Source organism: Notothenia coriiceps, unplaced genomic scaffold, assembly GCF_000735185.1.
Source record: "Notothenia coriiceps isolate Sejong01 unplaced genomic scaffold, NC01 NC01_scaffold00001169, whole genome shotgun sequence".
In the NCBI taxonomy this organism is placed as follows: Eukaryota; Metazoa; Chordata; class Actinopteri; order Perciformes; family Nototheniidae; genus Notothenia; species Notothenia coriiceps.
In genome coordinates this window covers 1-5,534 of record NW_011333870.1, presented here as the reverse complement: position 1 = coordinate 5,534, position 5,534 = coordinate 1, and the positions used below count along the sequence as shown (strand labels likewise).

At 39.3% G+C, this 5,534-nt stretch overlaps 1 long non-coding RNA gene across 1 annotated transcript; it reads left to right on the top strand.

Annotated features, from left to right (window-relative positions):
* The first annotated feature begins 2,486 nt into the window (after positions 1–2,486).
* On the top strand, positions 2,487–5,325 carry LOC104959520 (uncharacterized). Its single transcript, XR_799878.1, has 3 exons — positions 2,487–2,631; positions 2,685–2,784; positions 4,379–5,325. It is a non-coding gene; the product is annotated as an uncharacterized lncRNA (long non-coding RNA).
* The last annotated feature ends 209 nt before the right edge of the window (positions 5,326–5,534 follow it).

Genomic DNA, 5,534 nt, shown 5'->3' with positions numbered 1-5,534 from the left:
CACGACACTGTGTCTCAGGGGATCTTAATATTTAAGAACCTCTTAATGTGTTATACCAGATTAATGGGAAGAATCTCAGCTAACTGACGATACAAACAATTTTTACCAAATCAAAACACAAGTCTCATAAGAAGCATCTAAATGACCCCTGAGCGAAAAATGCTAACGTACTTTGGCACAGAACTCAAGATAAAAGATACCCTTATTACTTATCGTAGCTGCACATACAATATATTCGATTAAAGCTGAGGTTCCACAGATTATTTAGGTATATAGTATCATCACTGAGTGATCCGAACTCGCGACAGGGGAAACAAACAGAGACATAACAACACGTACCTTTACGTAGCTTTTACGGGAGATCGTCTCACCGTAGCTGTCAATCTGATCAAAAGACTTGTTCAATGCATTTCACTTGTTTTGCATCAATCTTGATACAGGGTACTTATTATATATGTTGTAGTTTGGATTCCTAAAGCTTTTAGTCTACCATCCCATCGTTCAAGGGTGGTTTTCACTAGAAGTAATTTTTTTTTTTTGGACGGACACAATAATTTACATTGTTTTTACTGTGTTCAATCTGAATTTACTTTAAAATAAAAACATCTATATTGTTTCTGACACTTCTACATCCAACTCACAGGTTTAACCTTGCTTTGAGAAAAAAGATGATTAATTTAACCCTTTTAGAAGGGAAGATATGGTCATTTGTTCTGGGAATGTCATTTTCGAGCCTGAGACCTGAAAAACAGGCTCGGGGCTTAACAGGTTAAAACAAGTTGTTACTCAAAATATATAATAATTTATAAAACACAATAATTGGTCGTTTTTTTTACATGTTTAAGTTTTATGAACTAATTCCGTAACCTTAACTTGATCCCAAAGCTTTACGGTGATGCAAGTATTAAAGGAGAAAGCAATAAGATAGTAGGTCCAGTCATTGTTTGTCCTCAGGCAAGATGATGGACTAATATGTCCAGAGGAAATGTTTTCTTTTTGTTATTAGGAACTCAAGTCCCAGGTTCTTTCCCATGAAGTCTCGCAGTGACTCGCGATGAGTGTGCTAGTGATGATACAAGATGATACAGGATGTTTGTTTTGTGTTTATTTTTGGGGGGGAATAGATAAAAGAAACATTCAGAACTAGTTGGGCTTCTTTGGAATCAGCACTTCCTTGTTTAGTAAATTGTCTGCCAGTGTTTTTTGCTTAGTCAACGTGTTAATCTAACCTTGGACAGAATTGAAATCATGCAGTGGGAGTTTCTTCAGCCTGTAGTCGAAAATTAAGTTAAGTTTTGTCATCATGTAAGACTCATGTTAAAGGTGGGGTATGTAATTTATTTCAGAAACACTTTTTGTTATAATCCATGGAATGCTCTTAACATCCCGATAGCAATGAATACATTTAATGCTTTGACAATAAATCCATAAAAAAATTCATCTGTGGAAGCCGTGGCGCTGTAAAAAGCACGACCAATCATCTGAGCCGGCCCGGCTAAAATAACTGGATGGCCTACCTGCCTGTCAGCCTTCCATCTGTGCACAAACTTATCTCGTGCCCTCATTGGTCATGTGCGCGTTCGTGTGTGTTGGAGGAGGGGCTCTGTAAGGAAGTCTGAATGAAGGGGCAGATTTTTTTCGGTTGTGTATTTTCAAATTCTAGCGCACTCGAGCTGGTTTCTCCATTCTTACCTACCCCACCTTTAACCTTCTCTCTTTTCGTTTGGTCACGAAATGTGTTAACAGCGCTGAATTTGATTTGATTTTAAATTAAATTTCTCCTTATTTAATTGTTTAAGACTTTATTTAAATAATGTAATTTTTTCTTTTGGAATTAATTTTTTTTTTTGGAGTTGCAACATTTTACAACAGGGCCTTCTTTCAAATCAATACTAAATCTGTGGTTTAAGACATTATACATTAAATGTTATACAAAAAAGGTAAAGGTCCTAAAATGTCATTTTATAGGTTTTAAAATGAATGCTCTTCTATAAGTTCTATTAAGGTCCTAAGAATGAATAATGTTGTTGCTCGGTGGGAGAAAATTGAACCACTGTTATCTATAAATCTATAGGTTATCGATAAGATTTTTGTTATATATCACTATAAACATGTCGATAGGTTTGTGCAATTGAAGTAATTGTGGGACTTACAATCATAGGCTCCATATTGTCCTCCTTAGTTCTGCTAAAATGACGACCATGTGAGGAAATGTGTATGATATGTTATTCTTTGTGAACATAAAGTGAGTTAAGTTAAAACCTGCAGAGACCTCGTCTGATTGGCCCCCTGGTGAGCTCACCCTCACTACCATATAAGGGCACGAGCACACCCTGATTAGATATCTTTCCACCAGAAGGCAGCTATGGTGGTAAAAGGTGATGACATCATGTCGACTCACTTCCTGGTTGAAAGGCTGACACTATAGAGAGCTGAGGAGTATAAGAGGAGGGCTGAAGGCTTCCTGCTTCACTCCTCACTCCTCTCTGCTGAGTGAAGGAGGTGGAGGCTCCAGGAGGGGCCCTTCAGCAGGGGCCCCTCAGCAGGTCTCACAGGGGGCTCAGTGAGGAGCTTTGGTAGTGTTCAGGGAAACAGAAGACAGGGAATAAGATGTTGAAGATTCACTGTTGGGTTCCCTGACGAAGGTAAGGTGCTGACATGGTGAGTTTTTGTTCCTCCTGCAGGGCTGTGCCTAGAGTGGGGCCCTCGCTGCAGAAGCCCTTCAGTCAGTACCTGGAGGCCCAGAGGAACAAGCTGCACCACGCCGGAGGGAGCGCACCAGCGGTGAGAACAACTCTTTGTTTGATCAAGAGAAACCCTTGTTTTTAACAGTGGTACTTGTACTTTACCTGAAGATCTTCAATGTATGCTTCTTTATACTTCATCTTTTAAGACAGTATTGTACTTTTTACTCCACTACGTTTATACAACAGCTTTTATCAGGGTGTCCGCGGGGTCTTAAAAAGTATTAAAAGTTGATCAATCTATTTAGCGAAAATTAAGGCTATTAAAAAGCATTAAACGGCATTTTCCAGGTATTACATTTTGTAGCTTGTTTTCAATAAGTATATCAATTGTCCAAAGAGGTTGTATTCTACAGTCTGCCTGAATGTAATCATTGCGTAGGTGTGTAGTGTGATTCTGTGTAGTTTATTTATGGCATCCCGTTGGATTTGACGTCATCTGAACAGGACGTTGCACGCTCACTGCTTGATAGCGCGCGAAGGTCCGTTTACGCCGGTTGCTAAGCAACATCGTTATGGGGAAATGCAAGTCTGCGTCCAAATGGTTGGAAGATAAGGAGGAAGGACAATCAATACTGTATATAGTGAATGTGAGGTAAAGTGTGTCGCCAAGGTAACCAGTTAAAACTCCAAGTAGCGATGAGGTCTTAAAATGTATGGAAAGGGTCTTAAAAGGAATTACATTTGACTTCAGGATTCCTGCATTTACCCTGTTTATAGATTCAGACTTGTAGCTAATATCAATACATAAACATTGACATTATTTTAATGATAAGATATCCAGAAGTAGTTTAAGAAAAGTAATAACAGTTAGCTCCACATTTACCAGCTGTGATGAATAATCCAGACATTTTAAATAAATATCTTTCCACATTAATGTAATGTAACATGTAATGTAATATCTTTCCGACATAGGCAATGAAGCTTAACAATTATTTTAACTTTATGTACCAAAGTTCATTTTGATGCCAGTACTTTTACTTAAATAGGATTTTGAATGCAGGACTTTACAGTGTTTTTACTGCTTAGTTCTGCTACTTATTAGAACTTATTCCACCTCTGGTTTTTAATCAACAAAATGTGAGCTCTATAAATCCATTCATTTGTTAATATGAACAATATAAATGCACGTCTTTTGTCTTACTCTGAGCTGGGAGCTTGTTCTAGCGTAGCCCAACGATACTTAATTTTTAAATATAATTTAAAGTTTGGAAAGTCAGATAGCGACACATTTACCTTTTCTTTGTTTTAGATAAATGCACAATGCTTTTTAGAAGAAGGGAATAAAATATATGTTGAAATGATACGTAATGTGCCCTCTAGTGGACAAAGTATGTAACAACGAAACGGATCAATTTCTTTATTCAATTAAAAAAAACGTAATGTACTGGAATGACTTACTTATTGGCAACATATGGGTGAGGGACCCAAACTCCTTAAGGAGGGAACACAGGGATTGTAGTCTTTGCAGACTATTTACATGCACACAAACCTATATAACAGACTACAGGGAAGAGAACACCCCAAAAAGCCGAATATGGCCTCTTTAAGTACACTACTTGAGTAAATGTAATTAGTTGCTTTCCACCATTGGTAAATAACAGCTTATGCTCTCCCAATGTTTGTGTTCCCAGGATGAGAACTGGCTGTCGTGGGTGTTTGAGAAGGTGGTGCTCGTCATGGTCTGCTACTTCGTCTCCTCCATCATTAACTCCACGGCTCAGAGCTACGCCAAGCGGCTGCAGCAGCAGAGGCATTCAGAGGAGAAGACCAAGTGATGACGAGTCAACAACAACAACAACAACAACAGAAGGAGCGCTGCAAACATCCAAGTGACAGTGTTTGTTTCTGCTGCTGCCTCCCCTCGACCACAGCCACTCACAACTTAACAACAAACCTCACCCCCCCCCTCCCCCATCCATTCTCAGAGGCTGACCACTGAAAAACAAGCACTATGTGTCGGTTTGTGTGAGTGTGTATGTGTGTTGGTGTGCGCTTTTGAGGATGTCCCTCTTCAGGTTTTGTAGTTCTTCCTCTCATCTCACTCTAGGTTTGTCTTGTAGGTGGTCTGGTGTTACTTTGAATTAACCCTTTGTTGACCTCAGCAGTAAAGCAGCAACGGTTGGGTGGGGGCTGTGTGTGTGCAGCGCCCATCAGATGCCTTATGCAAGACGGGAGCGCCTGACTTCCCTTTGAATATAGTTATTTACTCATTAACTTGATTTTTATTTAATTTTTGTAACATTTACTTTATTCAGCGTTAAATTATCCTCATGTTTCTGTCCGGTTTAAAAAAATTTAAAAAAAGTGAGACCAATTTCTCTTTTAAAATGTTGGAGGGAAAAAATAGCAATATCAACTTAAAGCAGTGTGGTGTTGATGGTTTGCACATTGTGTAAATATCTTAATATCTTTTTTTGACGGTATGCGCAGATGTATTTCTATTCTGATGGTCTGTGTGGAAAACAAAAAAGAAGTGATATCATTTGTAAAAGTGACATTGTACTCTGAGCTAACTAGTCCCATTTCTATTCTGTACATTTAGGTTGATTCAGATCATATATAAAACGTGTAAATCATTGCACCCGTTTCCAAGTCTGTCCGTTTATTATTTATCCCCCTATAGGCAGTGGCGGACTGAACGTCCCGATGGGCCGGTCGGACGATGTGGGCCGGTAGGACGATGTGGGCCGGTAGGACGATGTGGGCCGGTAGGATAAGTCACTAGCAGCCCCCCGTTTGCAATTTACTACCGGTACCGCGGTGGGCCGGTCGGATAAGTCACTAGCA